Source organism: Lissotriton vulgaris, chromosome 6 (genome assembly GCF_964263255.1).
Source record: "Lissotriton vulgaris chromosome 6, aLisVul1.2, whole genome shotgun sequence".
NCBI classification, from domain to species: domain Eukaryota; kingdom Metazoa; phylum Chordata; class Amphibia; order Caudata; family Salamandridae; genus Lissotriton; species Lissotriton vulgaris.
Window position 1 is genome coordinate 909,131,390 of NC_141694.1, and position 21,606 is coordinate 909,152,995.

Consider the following 21,606-nt stretch of genomic DNA (forward strand, 5'->3'; position numbering starts at 1 on the left):
CCATACTCTTCGTACCTCTTGGATTCCCGATCGGGGGGGAGCCGTCTGGAATGCGGTCTAGAAGTTAGAGGCCTGGATGACCAGGCTCTTGGGGGTGGGGTGGGTGGACAGGAAGCAAGGGTCGCCCGGAGCCAGGGGGTGTCGTCTGGCCACGTTCCCATCTACAAGAGGACCTGTAGCGGGCCTGGATCAGGTACCCAGAAGAACGTCAGATAAGGCCTCATTAAACGGCAGCAGAGGCTCCGAGGAGCTTGCCTGCGGTTTAAGGACCTCAGTGAGGAGGTTAGTCCTCACGGCCGCGACGGGGAGTTCAAGGGATAGGGCCTTGGCCGCCCGCGTCAACACCACACTATAGGCAGCCCCCTCCTCCATAGCCACGGTAGGGGAGGGGGGGGGGGGGGGAGACAAAACCAGTATCTGGCGAAGTGTCCAGGCCACTGGCATCCCCAAGCTCACCTGCCCAGTCCTGATAAGGCTGGCACTCACGTGCCAGAGGGTCCTCTGACCCCTACCAATCCTCCTCGCCACCAATCTCCTGATACTCAGGGAAAAAGGATGGGGCCGGGTCATAGAAGTAAAAATCTCCTAGCGGCGTCTAATACGGCGCCGAGCGGTGCCGGACCCGAATCGAGGGTAGTGTAGGAGAGTAGGGTCTGCAATCCTATGGTCACCCCAGATTTTTGCTTTTTGCTTCACTGGTTTACGACTTTCCCTGGCTGTGGGCCTGCTAATCAGACCCACAGCCTAGATGTTCTCTCTCTAAATTGACATCCATGTACTTTAGGTGCATTTACCAATTGGTATTGGGTCACTCTTGTAAGTCCTTGTACAGTGTACTATAGGTACCCAGGGCATAAGTGAACCCAGGGCTTACCAGGGGCTGCAGCATGTATTATGCCACCCCTGGCTGGCCATCCAAATCTGACACAACTGGCTGATAAATCAGCTGGGGCAAGGTGGTGTAATCACCCTTTGCTTTAGATATAGTATACCTATATCTAAACTTAAAATGTACACATATACTCCTATAAGTCACTCCTATGGCAGGCCTTAACAATCCTGGAGGCAGAGTGCTTGGAATTGTGTGAGATAGTGCTCTGGCATGAGCTGAGCCTGTCTGCAGCTTTCGGAACCAAGTCCTTTAGCTGTTTCCATGATAACGCTATACCATATACTCTTAAGTGCATTATAATCCTCGCGGTTATTGCTAACTTTGGTATAGCATTATCAAAACATGTCGAGTAAGGTGTCATACGAATTGGAATACTACCCCCTCGCCAATTCTGGCGACGGGGGTAGCATTCCACCCTTCTAGAGGGACACGACATGTATGTAACTGTGAACCCCGGTTAAAGTTAAACTCGAGCCTCAGCATCACAAAATGGATGCTGCCACCAGACACAAGTCTGACCTCCTGCTGCTGGGAGTCCTACCAGCGAGGGAGGCTTGGACAAAGGGTTTCCTGCCTTGGCAGGTGCTAGCACCACCCCAGACAGGATTTTGTGTATTATGTAGGACAGGCCTGAAAGGAATGAGACATACCTGGGGCACACAAGGTGCCTCTGTGCATACATCGGTTCAAACCAGTTGCTGGGGCACTCCAGCCCCAGCTCTGGGGCGAAACCGGACAAAGGATAGGGGGTGTAACCACCCCCCTTCCTGGTCCCACCCATAGGAGGGACCTAGTGATAGTACAGCCCCCTTTAGCAGAATAAAGGTAGGAGCTGGTCCCATTCCAAGTTAGATTATCCTGAATTGATTTTACAAGAAGAAACTCTGGACTTCGACGTTCTGCTCCACAGAAGACTGAAGAAAATCTCCCTTGTGGGCAAGGAGTGTCCACCCTGCACAAGCAGGCACCATCAAGCGTCCAGCGGCTTCACTTTGTCGCCTTCCCTCGAGGATCCAGACTTTAGAGCCCAACGAGACCCGGATTCCCAGACCTCTCCGACCTCTACCTACATCTGCAGCACAGCTGAGATCCGTGGGAGCGACGAGACACATGGGACCGGCCATCTTGAAGAAACTGCACTTCGCTTCCAGCACGACGTCTGAGGTATCCTTGAGGAAGTGCTTTGGGGATTGAGAAGCCCCAGCCCCGAGCAGCCCCTGCACAGAAGATCAGCCCTCCAGCATCCACAAGATCTGCGTGGGGCCCTTTTGCTTGATTGCTGCTCGATGCGTTGTCTGGTCACTTGCCGGCTGGCTAGTGGCCACCTAGACGACGAACCTTGAAATCCACACCGCTGGTCTGGTTGCTCCAGACTGGCCCCTGCTTCCCTGCAAAGGAGAAGCACCCCGTACCCTCCTGGCCCGCACCAGACGCCGATTCCACTCACTGCGTGGGTTGCCTTTGTCAAGACCTGTTGACGCCGAATCCGGATCCAACACCGCCGACAGCGAGAGCCTGCGTGGGACAGCTCGTGCCTCCATCCTGGTCGTGGAAGACACCACCTGGTCCACGTGGCTGCAGAGTCAAGCGTCCACTCTTCACCTGATCGCGACGACAGCCTCTGGTTCCTTCCTGGTTCCACTCCAGTCACTGGCTAGTGACTTTGAACATTGTCCCCTCTGCTTTCAGGTCTTCAGCTTCACTGATCCACCCTTGGATCACACCGGACATCTTCCTCCTGGTGGCCTGCAGCATCTTTTCTTTCAGGCTCCATAGGCTTCAATGCAGAAACCCGACATGACTTCGCACCTATGCACCCGCAGCCCGTGGGTGAGGTAACGAGAGCATTTCGGTGCTCAAGGGTAGATTGCCTCTCCTAGTGTCCAGATTTACAGTCGTTTTAGTCCTATTTAGTCAGGATTGTCCGTACTCTCCTTTTTCATGAACTGTACAGTCCATAGACGTTGTTACGCATCTCGTGTGTGAGTTCACACTCTGCACACGCGTTCCATGGGCCTCCTATTACTTACCTAAAGTTAGGATAGTGTAGTCCCAGCGATCCTACAGCCTCTGGACAGCTCCATTCCTTCTATCGACTTCCTTATACCACTTGTTTAGTATATGGTTTGTTGCGCCCCTAGGGCAACATTGTAACTCGTGCAGCTTAACATATTTTTCCTAAGAATCTTGCCATGTGCTTAGCCCTCTGATCTCAAAGAGTTCAGAGGGGTTTGTTAGTTAATAAATATCTTGTTTATTTTCATAACTCGTTTTCTGGTGTCCTTTGCATTTGGTATTCAAGGGGTTATATGTGGTAAAACAGCTGGCTTCACATGCCAAAAGAGTTTAGCCTAAGACTGCTTTGTCCATGCTACCATTAGAATAGCTGGTCTATAAGGTTGACTTACAACCAACCACGATAAGGGTTGTTTGGACTGATACAAGGTGATCACTAGAACTATTGAACATCATATATCAGGCCAACTTCTCACAGGTAGGACCGGGGATGACGTCGCCCTGGGACGGCGTCGGGGGCGACACCCCGGGGGCCGGCGCTGGCGAGGTCGTAAGGTCGACCGGTGACAACCCGGATCCGGAACCGGAAACGGTGGGCCCTGCGGCGCCGCGACCGAAGTCGCCGACGGCGCTGGGGCCGAAGCACCCGACAGCGCCGGGGCCGAAGCACCCGGCCCGCTTGGGGATCCGGTCGGGGCCGTGGAACCCGACGGAGGAGCGAGCGACCTCATGGCCATGAGGAAGGCCTCGATCTCCTCCGGCGTCGCGTTCTGCCCAGGGACCCGCGGCTATGGAGCAGGCCGCGACGCCTGCGGCTCCGGCGGAGCCGCTTGGGTGGTGTCACCTGAACCCCTGGCCGCGCGAGCGTGGGGGGGGGGAGAGTCAGAAGAGCGAGGTCGTCTCTTCGACTTCTTGTGCCTCTTACCTGAGGACTTGGGAGCCCGAGGAATGATGTCGACTCCCGGAGCTATGATGACTCTGGCCTCGCGACCGGTCCCTCGACCTCCTTCCAGACCGGGACCTCGAACGGCGCGGGCCGACTGCCGGAGCTCGAGGCGCTTGCGGGACCGCCTAGCCTTCGACGTCAAGGCCCGGCAGTCGGGCCACGACTTGTCATCATGGTCGGGCCCCAGGCAATGAAGACACCGGCGATGGGGGTAGGTAACCGACATCAGTCGGCTGCAGTCGACGCAGGGTTTGAACCCGGGCATCCCTACCGGCACCGTCGGAGTCGTTCGACTCGAAAAACAGATCAAAAAGATCCCAAAAGTTTAGTCAAAAATTAACTAAAGGGTACCACTTTCTCCGGACCTGCGCTTGCTGGCGCGGAAAAAAGAAGAACTGATGTCAGCGTGCGAGGGCGGCGTCTAAGTACTCCGACGACGTCATCCCGGCGCCAAGGATGCAGACGATGGACGCGGAGCCGCAGACGATGCTTACTGACGTGCAAGGGTACTGCTACGCAAAATTTTATGGATCCAGTCTGACGCCTCGGGATATTCTAAGGTAAGGAATCTAATACTAACCTGTTTCTTTCAGATAACTGACGTAGGCGCGTCAGGGTGGGACTTATATGACCTCGCTGACGTCAGTACGTGGACAACGCCTGGGCGGAGTCGCATGATGCCGTACCCCCGGCGTGCAGGGAGGCTGTGGCAAAAGTATTCCGGATTCAGTTTCACGCCTGGGGATAATTTTATGTTAAGGAATCTGTTGCTAGTAATCTCTATCAGATTGGCATTGTGTAAGTGATAGTGGATTGGTTTGTGGGGAAACATCACTTACAACGCAACTTTTACAACGACATACCATTACAACGGAACTTTTACAACGCAAAAACTTTTACAACGCAAGTATTTACAACGCATGTTTTTACAACGCAGGTACCTTTACAACGCATACCATTACAACGTAAGTATTGGTAAGTATATAATTATATTTTAAATGTTATATGTTTGGGGTAAAGGGGTATTTTTAGGGTTCAGGGTCAGTTTTGGGTTTTTGGGTAAAGGGGTATTTTTGGGGTTCAGGGTCAGTTTTTAGTTTTTGGGTAAAGGGGTATTTTTGGGGTTCAGGGTCAGTTTTTAGTTTTTGGGTAAAGGGGTATTTTTGGGGTTCAGGGTCAGTTTTTAGTTTTTGGGTAAAGGGGTATTTTTGGGGTTCAGGGTCAGTTTTTAGTTTTTGGGTAAAGGGGTATTTTTGGGGTTCAGGGTCAGTTTTTTGTTTTTGGGTAAAGGGGTATTTTTGGGGTTCAGGGTCAGTTTTTTGTTTTTGGGTAAAGGGGTATTTTTGGGGTTCAGGGTCAGTTTTTAGTTTTTGGGTAAAGGGGTATTTTTAGGGTTCAGGGTCAGTTTTTAGTTTTTGGGTAAAGGGGTATTTTTGGGGTTCAGGGTCAGTTTTTAGTTTTTGGGTAAAGGGGTATTTTTGGGGTTCAGGGTCAGTTTTTGGGTAAAGGGGTATTTTTGGGGTTCAGGGTCAGTTTTTAGTTTTTGGGTAAAGGGGTATTTTTGGGGTTCAGGGCTAGTTTTTGGGTAAAGGGGTATTTTTGGGGTTCAGGGTCAGTTTTTAGGTTTTGGGTAAAGGGGTATTTTTGGGGTTCAGGGTCAGTTTTGGGTTTTTGGGTAAAGGGGTATTTTTGGGGTTGAGGGTCAGTTTTGGGTTTTTGGGGTACAGGGTAAAAATAATTTAAAATTAAATTTAAATTAAATTAATTAAATGAAATTAAATTAAATTACATTAAATTATATTTTTTTTTCAATTAATTTACGATTATAAAATTAATATATATTTACCAATACTTACGTTGTAATGGTATGCGTTGTAAAGGTACCTGCGTTGTAAAAACATGCGTTGTAAATACATGCGTTGTAAAAGTTTTTGCGTTGTAAAAAATGCGATGTAAAAGCATGCGTTGTAATAACATGCGTCGTATCATCATATATCCGGTTTGTGGTATAGGATAGAGTTGTGTACTGTTTGTAGGTGATGGTGGAAATGTGTGGTAGCTGGAATAGAAGGGTGTATAGGTGTGGTTTGTGCGGTTTTGCAGTGGGTGTTGAGACATTGAATTGAGCATAGGGTTGTGTGTGGTGTACATTTGGTTTGAGTCTGTTTGTGGATAGTGTAGGGAGAGTATTACTTAATGGGAAAATGGCCAGCATTTCTGGCCCTAGTCCCGACCAGGCTTAAACAGGCAAGTGCCCTTGTCCTCTCCGCCCTTAGCCTAGACACCCGGGCTGAGACACCTTTTATAGCCCTATTAATTAGGTGAACCCTTCAGCCAATGGGAACCCTAGCTCTAAAACTATCCAATCACAACACCAGCCCTAAGTGCATCTCTGAGGGTCTTTATGAAGCTGGGGTTTGCGAGTACTCAAATCCAGAGACCCTACAGAGAGCTGAGATCAATTTGGTACAGAGACATTTGGCAGTCCCTCAAGCTTTGCTGACTTTCGAGTGTTAATCAATATATTCTTTATTCGATTAAAAAAATTAAAATTATGCAAGTGAAACAAAATACGATTCATTTTATAAACATGAACATCTGATAAATTACAACTAGGTTAGCTTTAAAACACCATAAAGATAACAGGCTAAAGAATAGCTTTCTGTGGGAGTGGCTAAAAACTGAAGGAACAGCAATGCAGGTCTCACTTGGTTAAATTTCATTGGCTTCAGCAGTGTGCGTTTATTTACAAAGCAGATACTTATATTTCGGGCAAATCATGACTGTGCAAGTTATCATTAATGGAAACATTATCACCGTCACACAAGGGCAACCTGGAGTTCTTAAAGTAACCATGATTGGAGGGCAGTAGCCGTGGGAATAAATTACCCCTTAAATATGTCAGCAATCGTCGCTGGCGGCGGGGCATTTCCAATGTTAGACATGGCTCCAAGCTACTTACAATTTTCACTAAAATTGCATGACGTGCTAAAAGCTTATTTAGTTCCAATGCCTCTTGATCTGCTACCATCTTATCTCTGAACGTTTCTTTGACCCATCTTTTGTCAGTTTGGACAATACCATATGGATCTATATAGAGTTCAGGTCACCCTAAACATTTCATAGTGGAGGAGACATAGGTCAGCGAAGGAATTAAACTTTCGAGTGTCATTCTGAGGTTGGATTGTTATACATTGAAGATTTAATAAAAATCTGCCCAGTAATGTTGTGGGCTTCAATTTGGGATAAAGTAGAAACAGGTTTTCTAGAGTAGTTATCAAAGATTGTCTGATGCTGGATAGCAATACAGCTATCCCCAGACATGTACTGCCCTGGGGATTCCCGAACTGTTGGAAAATCTTTAATGTACTGATGCTACAACTAAAGCTAGAGTTAAATATTTGTTATTAAGCATTATGAAAGTGAACGCACTGTGAAACAAAGTGTTAAGGCAGTAGAACTGAACCATTTAGCTTTATTAAACTCAGGAGTAAAGTCTTAGCTATTGTTTATGAGGAACACACAGTTTACATTTTACCTCATGCATCTAGGACTCAACACATTGCACTTCCTATTTGCATTTGTCACATGCGGTTCGTGGTTTACAAACCTTATTACCTGCTCATATGATAATGTCTCAGCACTCATCACTTTACATTTTATGTAGTTTTACACATTTCATAGAGCTTCAAAAAACGTTTCCTTATTCCTTTATTTCAAAACAAAACGTTATTCAATATAAATTGGCAAATCTTCTGATACAACTTCAGAATCAATTTGTATTTTTGTAATTAACTTTATTCACTCTGCCTTTAAGATTATAAAATGCTACGCAGAAGGTAATTGTGTGTCAGAAAAGTACAGATAAGATAAAAAAAAATGTGTTCATGTTTTTCAACGTTTTAACTTGCTTCATATGGTTAATTCATTTGTATGAACATTATAGGCTTTTATGGCTAATTCTTAGCCAAATAAAGTTTTTTTGATTGACTTTCAGTAAGGGGAATTAAAGGGAGGATGTTATTTGTATACAAAAGTGGAAGGAGCTCTAAACGTTAATGACTAAGTATGTAGAGAAACTATTTGAATAACCTGCAATGATAGAGGATCAACATTCCTGCCCACAGAGGCATTTCATTTCTGCTTTACACATTTATGTCAATGGAGACTGAAAAGATGAGAGTGAACTTTCTGGGAAGCTTATGTCTAAATATGTTGAGGGCTCAAGTACCCTTCCCTCTCACTCAGTATCCACTGTTCTCTTCTTTACAAGCCAAAATGATACACATCTCAAGTGTGTATGAGCCTACTAGGCTTCTCAGCCTCAAATACACTGGATGAAACGAAAGATTTAAAAGCAGAAGGGGATGTCCTTTTACTAACTGTTTTACCATCACACCTTCCCATGGTAAAGAGCAGCCCTGAGGAAGCCCTATTCAGGGCGAAACACGTTTGCTGCACTCTCGGTGTACTATTCATATGTGGTCCAAGAATCCATTAAAGGATCATGCTCAACAGCCTTTGAAGAGTCCGGATTGATTAATCTACTGTGCATTTGTGCACCTTGAAATGTTTATGTTGCCTCTCTGTGCTTTTTCTTGTGTATTGTAACTGTGGTCTGTGGGCAGGGGACCAGTGAGGTGGGCAACTCTGACCGAGAAGAGAGTTTGAGATTTAGGTATAACTAAGTGGTGCGGATTTTGAGTATTCTTTTCTGCCATTGCTCTTGCTAATTGTACCTTCCCAAGGTGTCAACTTCACTACAGAAAATATTACCCTTATCACCTTTGAAAAATGGGTTCTAGTAACTCAGTGCTATAGTAATGAGGGCTGTACGAGTGGCAAAGATTATATTTTGTCTTAAGAGCTTTAGAATAAATGGACAAAACGTGCACACACACAAACGCATGTCTTCTCAATGTGGATTTATGGTACATCTTACTTATTTATAACTGATACGTTAGTGTGGCCTGAAAATGCTTAATGAACGAGTTACTTATCTTCGGTAACAATGTATCTGGTAGAGACAGTCTAGCCGCAGATTCCTTAACTTAGAATACCCTCAGGCGTCAGACTGGATCCGGAATACGTTCCGCAGCAGCACCTCTAAGCGCCGGGGGTTTGCGATGCACGGCTCCGCCCTGATGTCATCCAAGGACATGACCTCAGCGGAGCCATACATTCCCCACCGAGCATGTTGACGTCAGTTTTCGTTGGAGAAACTTTTCCGCGCCACAACACAGAGCTACCACCAAAAAACTGTTACAATATGGGAACAGTGTGCGAGAATGATAAAAGGACATGGAATGGTGAAAAAAAGCAACATAAAGGAAAGTGACAGGCACTGTATATTGCAAACTAGTAAAGAAAAAGAGCAAAAATGATAAAAGGACATGGAATGGTGAAAAAAAGCACCATAAAGGAAAGTGCCAGGCACTGTATATTGCAAACTAGTAAAGGAAAAGAGCAGATCACCGCTCTGGGAAGCAACCCCGCAAAAATGAAGGCCAACCACCCTTGGAGTCAATGAAGATGTAAACAGCATCATGGCAGACGACAGAAAGTCCGTAACCTTAATGTATAACTGTGAAGGACAACAAGTCCGGAACACAGGAGCCAGGACAATTGATCCGAAGACGTCACCAGAAAGAGACGTTGTATCCCCAAGAAGAGACCTATAAATTGTGGCAGAGCCAATAAACTTCAAACCAATAGAGCACAGGGGTGTTAAGAGTCCCCAAGGCGATAGAAAAGGGAGAGTGGGGGGTGGGGGAAAAACACACATAGAACCCACACTGTACAATCCAGAGCGTAGGGTTGGAAAGGATACATGACACATGAGCATACCGCCCACTTATGAGTCTGGGCGGAATAGGGCCATGAAAACAGAATGTAGTATCAGCATCCTGTGTCGGAGAGAAGTGAAAGCATCACCCTGCAGAAGGATCAAGCCACCCAGAAGGGGGCGAGCGTAGAAAGCACAACCTGAAAAAGTCCTCGCAGCACGGGGAGGACAGGCAGGCGTTAAGGAATCTGCGGCTAGACTATGTCTCTACCAGATACATCGTTACTGAAGGTAAGTAAGGATTAGTTACTTACCTGTAATCCTAGTTCTCTTCCAGGGGTATACTCATCAAAGTCATAAGCACTGAATAGTCCCGCCCTCGTGCGGGACCCCGGAGCAATAGCCAATAATATGCATATATCTACATATATATATATATACATACATATAAATACACATATAATAACTATATATATATCTAGATAATATGCATTATACATATGCAGCCTAAAATAACCATACTAGGCTCAAAAGACTGCCCCCAAAAGCCTGAAACAAATCTTTACATTTGTAAAATAAAGACATATAAATGACATTATATGAAAATGCAAAGAAGAAAGCACTGCCTTTGTTGTCTTTGAAACACACCACCTTTATTTTCAAAGGTAAAACAGGCAGGACCATAGAGGCAGCTTTAGCCTAGATAGGCTGCATTGTAACAATAGCAAAAAAAACTGGCGCCGTGCCTTTAAGACCTCCAGAAACCTCCAGGCTCCCATCATGCACCACAGGTGACAGTTAGGTCAGTTCTTTTGGACGGCGTATAACAGTGTAATCACAGCATGGGTAATGCTAAACACAATCATGTCTGGTATTCGTCCGGGGAGGAGGGTGGGTGTGCTTATGACTTTGATGAGTATACCCCTGGAAGAGAACTAGGATTACAGGTAAGTAACTAATCCTTCTCTTCCAGGGGATACTCATCAATAGTCATAAGCACTGAATAGAGTAGCAAGCCCATCCCATACCCTGCGGACGAACACCAGATCCTCTAGACAGCACACTATTATGTGAATTACCCAAACAAATTTCTCAGTGATGCCTGACCAACTTGGGCATCAGCTTGAGCGTCAGAATCAAGACAGTAATGGCGGGCAAATGTGTGAACCGACCGCCACGTAGCTGCCTTACAAATTTCATGCACAGGAACATTTTTAAGCATTGCTATAGTAGCAGCCTTCCCTCTAGTGGAATGAGCTCTAGGTCTACCCGTGAGCTGCTTTCGTGCCAACTGATAACATAACAGAATGCATGACACAATCCATCTAGAAATGGACCTCTTAGTAGCAGGAAAACCCGTTCTTAGAGGACCGTAGTTCACAAACAGGTGATCAGTCTTTCTGACACTCTTAGTTTTATCAAGGTAAAACTTCAGAACTCTTTTCAAATCCAAAGAGTGCAGAGCTCTTTCTGCTGCAGAGCTCGGAGTAGCAAAAAATGTAGGTAGTGTCACTGATTGATTTATGTGAAAATCCGAGATTACTTTAGGAAGAAATCTCGGATGAGTCCGAAGTACCACTCTATTCGCATGGAAAACGAGATAGGGTTCTGTTGCACAAAAAGCCTGAATCTCGCTCACCCTGCGCGCAGATGTGATAGCTACAAGGAAAGACACTTTCCACGAAAGATGTTGAAGAGAAGCTTTATGTATAGGTTCGAATGGAGGACCCATCAATTTAGACAAAACCACATTAAGCTCCCAAGGAGGTGAGGGGGCCCTCACGGGAGGATATACCTTCCTGAGACCTTCCAGGAAATCCTTCACAACTGGCATTTGAAAAAAAGAACCCTGAGAAGGGGACTTTCGATATGCTGTTATTGCTGCCAGATGTACCTTAATAGAAGAATACTGCAAACCTGCTTTAGCCAAAGAAAGTAAGTATGGTAACAGTACCTGTTCCTGACCTCGAATCGGGTCATGACCTTCAGCTGCACACCAAGTGAAAAATCGCTTCCACTTGAAAGCATATGTCCTTCTTGTAGAAGCCCTTCTTGCCTCCTTTAAGATGTACATACAATCCTGAGAAAGACCTAGGTGACCATACTGGACGAACTCAGGTACCATACTGCTAGCTTCAGGGACGGCAGGTTGGGATGGAACACCCTGCCGTTCTCTCTCGTCAACAGATCCGGACAGCAAGGAAGCCTCTTGTGCGGCACTTTGGATAGACACAGGAGATCCGGGTACCACCATTGGCGAGGCCAATCCGGAGCCACCAGAATCATGTCTGTCTTGTACTTGTACAGCCTCTTGATAACCAAGGGAATGAGTGGAATCGGTGGAAAGGCGTAGAGCAATGTCTCTGTCCAGTCTATCCACAGAGCATTCCCCTTGGATCCTTGTTGTGGGTACCTGGATGCGAAGACGCGGCATTTTGCGTTTTCTGCGTCTGCAAAGAGATCGATTTCCGGTAACCCCCAGGTTTGAAAGACGTCTTTTATTACTTCGTCTTTTAAGACCCAGTCGTGCGCTTCTGCGAAGTGTCTGCTTAGTTCGTCTGCTTGGACGTTGAGGACACCTGGCAGATGTACAGCTGTAATTTTCATACCCCGAGCCAGAAGCCACTTCCAGATTGCTTGCGCTTCCAGCGACAGAGGTCTGGATCTCGTTCCGCCCTGCTTGTTCAGATAGTACATCGTTGTTGTATTGTCCGTCTGAACAAGCAGAGAGGATGTCTTGAGCACAGGAAAGAAAGCCTTGAGAGCTAGATGGACAGCTCTGAGCTCCAACATGTTGATGTGATACAGCTTTTCTTTCTCCGACCACACTCCTTGAACTTGAAGTGACTCTAGATGAGCGCCCCAACCCTGCAGGGACGCATCTGTCACCAGAGATCGTTTGGGTATGTCCTCCTGAAAAGGTACTCCCACAACCAGATGATTCCGCTGCATCCACCATTGAATGGAGATTCGCACCGCCAGAGACAGTGACAGTTTGTCTTCCCATCGGTTTGAAAACTGGGACCACTGATCCTCTAGTGACTGTTGCAGAGGTCTCATGTGTAACCTGGCGTTTGGAACAAGGAAAATGCAAGACGCCATGGATCCCAGCAGAGACGAGATCTGTCTGGCCGTTGGTCGAAGAGTCCTTAACATTGTTTGGCACTTGAGGAGAATGGATGATAGTCTCTCCTCCGAAGGATACGCTTTTGCGTCCTTTGAATCCAGAAGTGCGCCCAGGTAGTGGATCCTCTGTGTGGGATTGAGGATAGACTTTTTGAAGTTCACGTGCAGACCTAGTCTTCGCAGCTGATGAATACAGAACGTGAGATTTTGTTGAAGTAGAGCTGGAGATGCACTCTTTAGCAGCCAATCGTCTAGATAGGGATAGACGAAGATATGCCTCTTTCTCAGGAAAGCCGCTACGACTGCCATGCACTTTGAAAAAGTGCGAGGAGCTGACTTTAGCCCGAAGGGCAAGACTGCGAACTGGTAATGATTGGTTTGTATGCAGAACCTCAGAAACTTCCGATGTTTTTGGGCAATGGGGATGTGAAAGTACGCATCCTGAAGATCTATGGAGCACATCGAGTCTTTTTGATGCAGAAGTGGGGTTATTTGATGTAACGCCAGCATTCTGAATTTTTCTCGTCGGATAAACTGATTGAGGCGCCTGAGATCTAGTATGGGCCTGTACTCCCTGCTTGGACCTTTCTTTTGAACTAGAAAGTAACGGGAGTAAATTCCTTTTCGACGTTGTGTCCTTGGGACCTCCTCGATGGCTTTCTTTTGGATTAACACCGACACTTCCTTTTTCAAAAGGTGAAGATGATGGAATACAGTCTTTTGAGGAACAATTGAGGGTGGTGGAAACTTGAACCTGATTGCATATCCATTTTGCACAATATTCAGCACCCATGCGTCGTTTGTGATGTTTTTCCACTCCTCCAGGTAAAAACGCACACTTCCCCCCACCGGAGTGGTCAACGGGCTCAGGGGAAGCAAACACTCACTGCTTTTGCTGTTGCTACTTGTTTCCAGGAGCAGACTGTCTGGAAATTCCGCCTCTTCCTCTACCAGGACGACGCTGGGAGAACTGAGATCTTCCTTGATTTTGTTGTGAAGACCATTGAGGGGTTTGAACCCTCTGCTGGCTCTGTCTCCGATCATAAGGACGGTATTTTTTCTTAAAATTGTCCTTTCTCTTTTCGAGACCTACAGCTCTCACAGTATCCAGCTCTGTCTTCATTTTTGACATTTCGTCGTCAGCATGAGACCCAAAGAGCGTTTTCCCATTAAAAGGCAGGTTTAGAATGCTTTGCTGGGCTTCAGGTTTGAGTCCCGTAAGTCTTAGCCAAGCTGAACGCCTCGCACAAAGACCATGAGCATAGCCATGCGTGGATAGATAGGAAGCATCCGCAGCTGCGCTAATCACCTGATTAGACACTAGCCCACCTTCATGAAGTATTTCCAAGAAGTCATTCTTGTCTTCTTTGGGAAGTTTTTCTGCGAATCTGGATAAGGAATCCCAAAGAGAACGGTCATAGCGACCCAATAAAGCGGAGGAGCTGGCCACCTTCATGTAGGAAGCAGAAGTGGCACACATCTTCTTTCCTACCGAATCCAAAGTCTTGCTATCCTTGTCTGGGGGAACAGACGAGGACGTTGATCCATTCTGATTTTTACGTGCCGCTGAGACGATGACCGAATCAGGTTGCGGCTCCGCTCTTAAAAATAACGGGTCAATGTCCGGAGCCCTGTACTTCTTTGCGATCCGTGAGGGGACCGATCCCAAAGAAGCCGGTGTTAAGAACTTATGTTTGGCAGGCTCCAAAAGACCTGGAACCAGAGGAAGTAAAGGTCTCGATGATAATCTCTGATGCAAAGTTTCGAAGATAACTGTAGTCTTCGCAGTAGAGACAGGCATCTCTATATTGAGTTTCGCTGCTCCCCGGCAAAGAACCTCATTGAAAGTGATTACGTCATCAATCGGCGATATCCTGCTCGGAGGAGTCGAAGATAACGTAGGCGAGTAATATCTCTTCGAATTCGTAGATCTTGTCGAGGATCTCGTATCACGTTTCTTGGATGATCGGTGATGTGAAGACCTCGGAGAAGGCGTCCGCCTTCTCACGGAAGGAGACTTCCTCTGCGGAGTACGTTGTCGCCTTTCAGGAGACTGGATCACTCGAAGAAGAGGTGACCTTGATCTTGACACGGTTCTTTTCGACACTGGCGACCTGGACCAAGACTTTGGAAGATTGATTCTCCTAATCTTCCAGTCTCTAAGTTCTCCCAACCATCGTGGAGATATGTTAGCTCCTGTAGGTGATGGAGCTCTTGAAGGCTCTGGAGAGATCTGAACTATAATCAGGTCAGGGGATGAAGATGAACTCCCAGAAACAGCCACAGAAACCTCAGATCGGCCTTTAGAAACCGTTCTAGGTCGTTTAGCTGCAGGCAAAGTGGAACGTGGCCTTTTCGACGTCGATTTTTCCCGAGATGATCTTCTCGGCGGCGACCTCCTCGACGGCGATCTCCTCGGCGGCGGCGACCTCCTCGGCGGCGGCGTCCTCCTCGGCGGCGTCGTCCTCTGCGGCGTCGTCCTCCTCGGCGGCGCCGTCGACGTCCTCGGCGTCGACCTCCCCGACGTCGAGGGTCTCTTGGGTGATGGAGTCAAGCGCTTCGACGACAAAGTTTTTCTAGGCGTCGTGTGCCTCGACTGATCAGGGCTCTTCGACGTCGAAGCCTCCAATTCCCGGTTCGACGTCGATGTCATAGCGCCTCTTGACGGCGGCCTTGACTGACTTTTTGAGCCTTTCGACGGCGAATGTCGACGTCGATGAGACGACGTCGAGTCCCGTCCTCTCGTAGTCGTAGGGGAGCCAGACTTGGATCGCCTACGCTCATGGCGTCTCTCACCTCTCATCGACGGCGAATCCTTCTTCGACGGCGACCTCGACGGAAGACGTGACGCTGATTTCGACGATTTCGAACATACCGGAACTCTAGAAGAAGATCTGTCCCTCGAACTCGACGGGGAACAATGTTTTCTCTTCTCCCCTCTTCCCTTATGTTCTTTCCGCTGAGGAGAAGGTTTCCTGGAGTGAAGTTCTTCTCTTCCACTCACGGTTTCACCTCTGTCATGCAGGAACTGAAGCCTGCTCTTCTCCCTCTCTCTTAAAGTTCTGTTTGATAAGTTGCTGCAATGGTAGCAAAGCTCTGGCTTGTGTGTGGATGGAAGACAAGCCACACAGACCGAATGAGGGTCTGTTTTAGACATTTTTTTTCCACAGGCCGGACACTTATTAAATAAGGCAGGCATTTTGACTGGAAAAAAAGGTCAAAAAACCACAAAAATTGTAGAATTAGTCAGGAAAAGACTAAAGATGTCGAGTAATGACAAAAAATTGAAAGAACTACCAGAAAAAAGTGAAAAAGAATCACCAACTGGCGAGCTCAATGCTCCAGGATCCTCACAGAAGGAGCCGGAAAAAAGAACTGACCTAACATTCACCTGTGGTGCATGATGGGAGCCTGGAGGTTTCTGGAGGTCTTAAAGGCACGGCGCCAGTTTTTTTTCCTATTGTTACAAGCAGCCTATCTAGGCTAAAGCTGCCTCTATGGTCCTGCCTGTTTTACCTTTGAAAATAAAGGTGGTGTGTTTCAAAGACAACAAAGGCAGTGCTTTCTTCTTTGCATTTTCATATAATGTCATTTATATGTCTTTATTTTACAAATGTAAAGATTTGTTTCAGGCTTTTGGGGGCAGTCTTTTGAGCCTAGTATGGTTATTTTAGGCTGCATATGTATAATGCATATTATCTATATATATATATATATAGTTATTATATGTGTATTTATATGTATGTATATATATATATATGTAGATATATGCATATTATTGGCTATTGCTCCGGGGTCCCGCACGAGGGCGGGACTATTCAGTGCTTATGACTTTGATGAGTATCCCCTGGAAGAGAACCCTCATTTAATAGAGACGTCTATCTGCAGATTCCTTAACTTAGAATAGATTTCAAAGCCATACCCATAGAGGTGGCGGGTCTGCGACTGAACCCCAATAAGTTGCTGAGGCAACATAGCCGTCAACAAGGCGGCGACCCACGGTGGGGACCGCAACTGGCGCAGCCACACCAGACCATGAAGCTCAGGAGAGCGAAAAACATTGGGAGGCAAGAGTACTACAAGCTGTCAAAGAACAGCATAAAAACCCACATATGTATACCGGGTGAGGAAAAGAAACATACGCTAGATATGACTGTGTGAAAGGGAAAGTTAATGACTTCGCAAGAAGTGGAACCCAAATCAGGGACTGATGGATCCACAGTATCTGACGTGCTGACAGTAAATAAAACACAGATGGAAGAGAACTGGTATGACAGAATCAACACATACTGGTCCAGTATGCACAACAGTGGAAAAAACACGGTTGAATCCTGTACCAGCCAAATACGTATGACAGTATCGGCAGGATGCCGACCAATGAACATAACGAGCCAGTAGTAGTAGAAACAGAAGACACGCCGTTGGAGAGTCAGTCTGCCATGAGGCATGTGAAAGGGCTGACGGAAACCATAGGAAGCACCCAAAACAGGACTACAGTAAGAATGATAGTCACGTGGAAGACTGGACGAAACAGAAGCATGCAGTGCGGACGGTAGAACCACACAAAGTAGAATAAGAACCCTCCTGTAGGGTTGCGTGAATAGCCCAGATGTGAGAGGCGCAACCGCAAGAAGGCAACCGGCAAAAAGAGGCACCAAGCAAGCTGGACATCCATATAGGAGCACTTAGGCGAGCACACCGGGTCAATGACCACGGACACCGAATGAAGGAATGTCGACAGCCCGACAGCACAGCAGATACAGAAGCAAAGAAATATGCCTAGAAATGAAGCGTAATACAGAGGACGCGAAAAGTACCAACAGTTAAGATGAAGCAGAAGTTGACAGAACAATGTCCAGACTAGTAAGCCACATCAGCCGGTCGCCCGGGAGGAGCAACTGTCCCCCGCAAGAAAGAGGAGGAGATGGAGCTAGACACAACAATCAGAAACAGTCAGGACCAATCGTATGGTCCAAGGACACAAGAAGTGAGTACCCTAAAAAGAACACTCCCCTTGAGAGTGTTACAGCAGGAATCCAAGCAGAAGTGTGTAAAACACCTGTGCCGAAAGCAGCAGGGAAATGTGTAAAATATTCCTGTTAGAAAAGTGCCCCGAATAAGAGGGCAAAGACAAGGTACAGCAGAAAGGGACAGGGCGAAACCGCCACCTGGAAAGACAAGCCCAGTAAGGGCTGAAGTACGAAAATATTGTTTATCCCAGCCCTTAAAAGGGGAGTGGAGAACCAGCACCACAGAAGTGGAAGAATCAACGCAAACACCCTATGATAGCAATCATACCAGGGTGCATTTCCAGGTTGCACCAACACTAAGAAGCGTACCACATAATGGTTGTATCTTGAAGCAAAAAGAGGATAGGGTGTTAGTGGTGAGAACTGCGCCTAAACTGAACAGAACAGGAACCTAAGATAGTGACTGGCAATAGAAGAGCAGCCATCAAAGGCAAGAGGATCACAGCGATGCTAACAAATGCCCTCGTGATACACGCGAGGCAGAAGCCATACAGTAAGGAATCCATACCGAGGCAGTGAAGGACTACCAGAACGGTATAAAAAAAAAAACGGTATAAGAACGGTATGAAAAAGAAGCCCACAGCAATATTGTGGCGAAAAAATACCCCACATATGGTAAGTGTCAACCACTGCGAGGGGGAGTCCTCTTGGGCCAAGCACACATTCAGAAGACAGAACCAGTCGTACGGCTGCAGGTAAAGAACACTGAGATGGCTGAACCACCGCCTACACTTAGACCAACAAGGCAACATCGCCTACGCAGAATAAAGCAAAAAGGGCGTGCCCCAAGAGTCATCGTAGCCCTGACATGAGGCGGGAGACCACTGAATCTGCGCGGCTATCAAAAAGGTCCACAACATTGAAAGGCAGATCCCTAAGAGCATCCTGCACATTGTTCGGGAAACGATTGTTGCGCAACCAAGCATGGCGGAGCAAAGCCACCGACCAAGCAAGAGCTTGTCCCACGAGTCAGTGCCATCAAGAGACGAGCGGAGGGTGAATTGTGCCATTCCCCTGCCATCATGCAGAAGGCGGATGAATTGAACCCGTGGGCCTTTCAGAAGTGAAGATAGAAGAGCCTCGACCAAGTCCCAAAGGGAAAAGGAGGCTTGTGCGAACAAGCAAGCTGTATTCAAAGCGCGGATGCCAGCACTGGCAGAGGCGAAAAGCTGGCGACCACATGCGTCTAATCATCTAGACTCACTGGTGGGAGGCAACAGAGGCTGGGCGGAGGAAGACTAGGTCGAAGGCTGCCTGAACAACTAGGCCTTGAGCCCTAGGATGAAGGGACAGACCAAGCGGATCCTTAGGGGCAGGATGATGTCGACGAGCGATGGCCCGATCAACAGGGTCACCCGAGGAAGGCCTTGCCCATGTGCCCAGCATGATGTAAAACAAGGATGCCCTAAGGGGCAGCAAAGGCTCCACTTCAACCGGCTCCATATGGAGAAGATCCAACAAAGGATCAGAAGGCAGAGGAACCGCAGGGGGCTGAAAACAAAGAATAGCAGCCGTCCTGTGCATAGGCAGCACTAGCTTCAGTTGCCATCTGGGGAGGTGACAATAACCCATCTTAGGGGAAGGCTGGAGACTAACCCGTCCGCTAGACTGCAACAGTAGAGGAGCCGGAGGCAGATCCGTTGTCCACGCCACACAAGGTACCTGCACCATGGGCTGAAACGGCTACAGATCAGTTGAGTCCTGAAGAGCGTCAGCGTGTGGCATAAGAGTAGGCATAGGTGCTGGCACCGGCCGACACCGCTTGGAAGTCGCATGCATGTCCGAGGAGTCGGGAATATCAACCTCCTGAAATAGAGGAGACGTGGGCATCGGCACTGGCGTTGGTACTGGCATCAACGGACTTCGAGCAGGAGAAGGAGTCGTCTGGACGACCACCAAGGGGGACTCGGGCTGGGCGCCGTCGACCCCACTGCAACAAATGGGGAACAGGGCATCAAGTCCGGCGCCGCCTCCGACGTCGACGCAGGGAGCCACTGAGGGCTATGTGAAGACTGATGGGGTGGGATAGATGGATGACTGGAAAGACATACTGGGCCGTGTCCTGTCGGTGTCGAATCAACTCTGGAATCGGAGTCGATGCACACAGCCTGAGCCAAAGTCGAATCCCCCGGCGAAGACCCTACATGAGTGCCTTCCACCTCTATGGGACCCGAAGGCGCACCAGGGAGAGGGGGTGACCCAAAATAAGAGTGGAGTGCTTCAGAATAAGCCTCCATTTGGGCTTGTGTTGCTCTGGCATCCGGAAAGGGGGGTATGGAGGAGACGACCGTCGGACACCCGTCCCCGGCAGGGAGCGAGAAGAGCTGGCGCCAGCATCACGAGTAGGGAAGGAGGATCTCCTGGACTTACGTTTGTGTTTATCCTCTGAACGACATCTGCGGGAACGACCTCAGGAGTGGGCTCGATCCCGAGAGGGAGAGAGACGACGCAAAGGAGTAGGACCGGACAGCCGTGTGGCCAACAATTTAATCAGATGCTCCCGTAAGGCCTTTGGTTTCATCCGATGATAATCGTTGCACTCTTTGGAGTCGTGGTGCACCCCGAGGCACCATATACAGATGGTGTGCGGGTCCGTCATGGACATCGGACGGGCACAGGTCTCACAGGCCTTAAAGCCCGAAGACATCGCACACTGTTCCGGGACGCCAAAGGCGTCAAAAAGACCCGAAAAACAGGTGAAGGTACAGCTGGTTTTCCAGGATCCGCGTTGGATCGCGTAAAAGAAGAAAACTGACATCAGCGCGCAGGGAGGGGCATATATGGCTCCGCTGACGTCAAGTCCGTAGACGACGTCAGGGCAGAGCAGTGCGGCGCCGCCCCCGGCGCTTAGAGGTGCTGCTGCGGAAAGTTTTCCGGATCCAGTCTGACGCCTGGGGGTATTTTAAGTTAAGGAATCTGCAGCTAGATGTCTCTATCAGATAGTATTAGCATACTAGATTATTTCAGCTGAAGTCTACTGCATGTTGCACATTCACTTAAACGTGCTATGAAAGGTACAATATTTCACTGAGATGCTCTATCATTAAACCTTTAGATAAAAGTGTGCATAATTCACATAAACTATTCATCAACCAAAGTATTTTGAATGACTACCAACCCACTTCAAGGACCTGGACCATGAGGATATTCTAAAGATGCGAAATCTGTGGTTAATGCTAGCCAGAAACAATCAAAGGGCCACACCTCCTCATCAAACACTACAGCAGGACAACTACCCAGGTAAACTCCTCTCTCCCCACCCGCCCCCCTTTCTTTTTCTGTCAGAGTAGATAGCTGAACAGGGGACCGGTCATGCATATACTTTGTCTCACTCCGACCTACCGGACGGTTACCCCTAACACATGGAATATATGTTATACGTTATATGTGGGACTGTAGAGTTGCAGGGACGCTCAAGCTCATGTGCTCTACGTGAAATCATTACAACAGCTAAGCCACAGGGGCTGTCACCCCTGTATGTACAAATGCGATGAAGAATACATGTTATTTGTCTAATGTTGTAACTGTAAAAAAAACCAATAAAAATAAAAAAGTAGTAACCATACCAATCTCTATTTAATAAAATAGAACATACTGGCTAATAAAAATGCTGTTTCTTCATTAAAAAACGCCATTCAACCCACAAAGATGGTTGGGTAGATTTCATACTTAACTTTTGCACAGCACAGGCCATTCCGTTTGTGATGTTGGCACACTACATATGTTTAACTCTGGGAGACCAGGACATGTTAAAATACATCCCAAACATTAAAGCTGCATATTTCATATATCAACCTCCTACTTTGAACCA

General features: G+C 47.5%; 1 protein-coding gene across 6 annotated transcripts in view; it reads right to left on the bottom strand.

Moving 5' to 3' along the window:
* The window catches only part of BIRC6 (baculoviral IAP repeat containing 6), a 2,386,688-nt gene that overhangs the window by 583,094 nt on the left and 1,781,988 nt on the right, over positions 1-21,606 (bottom strand). The window lies entirely within an intron of this gene.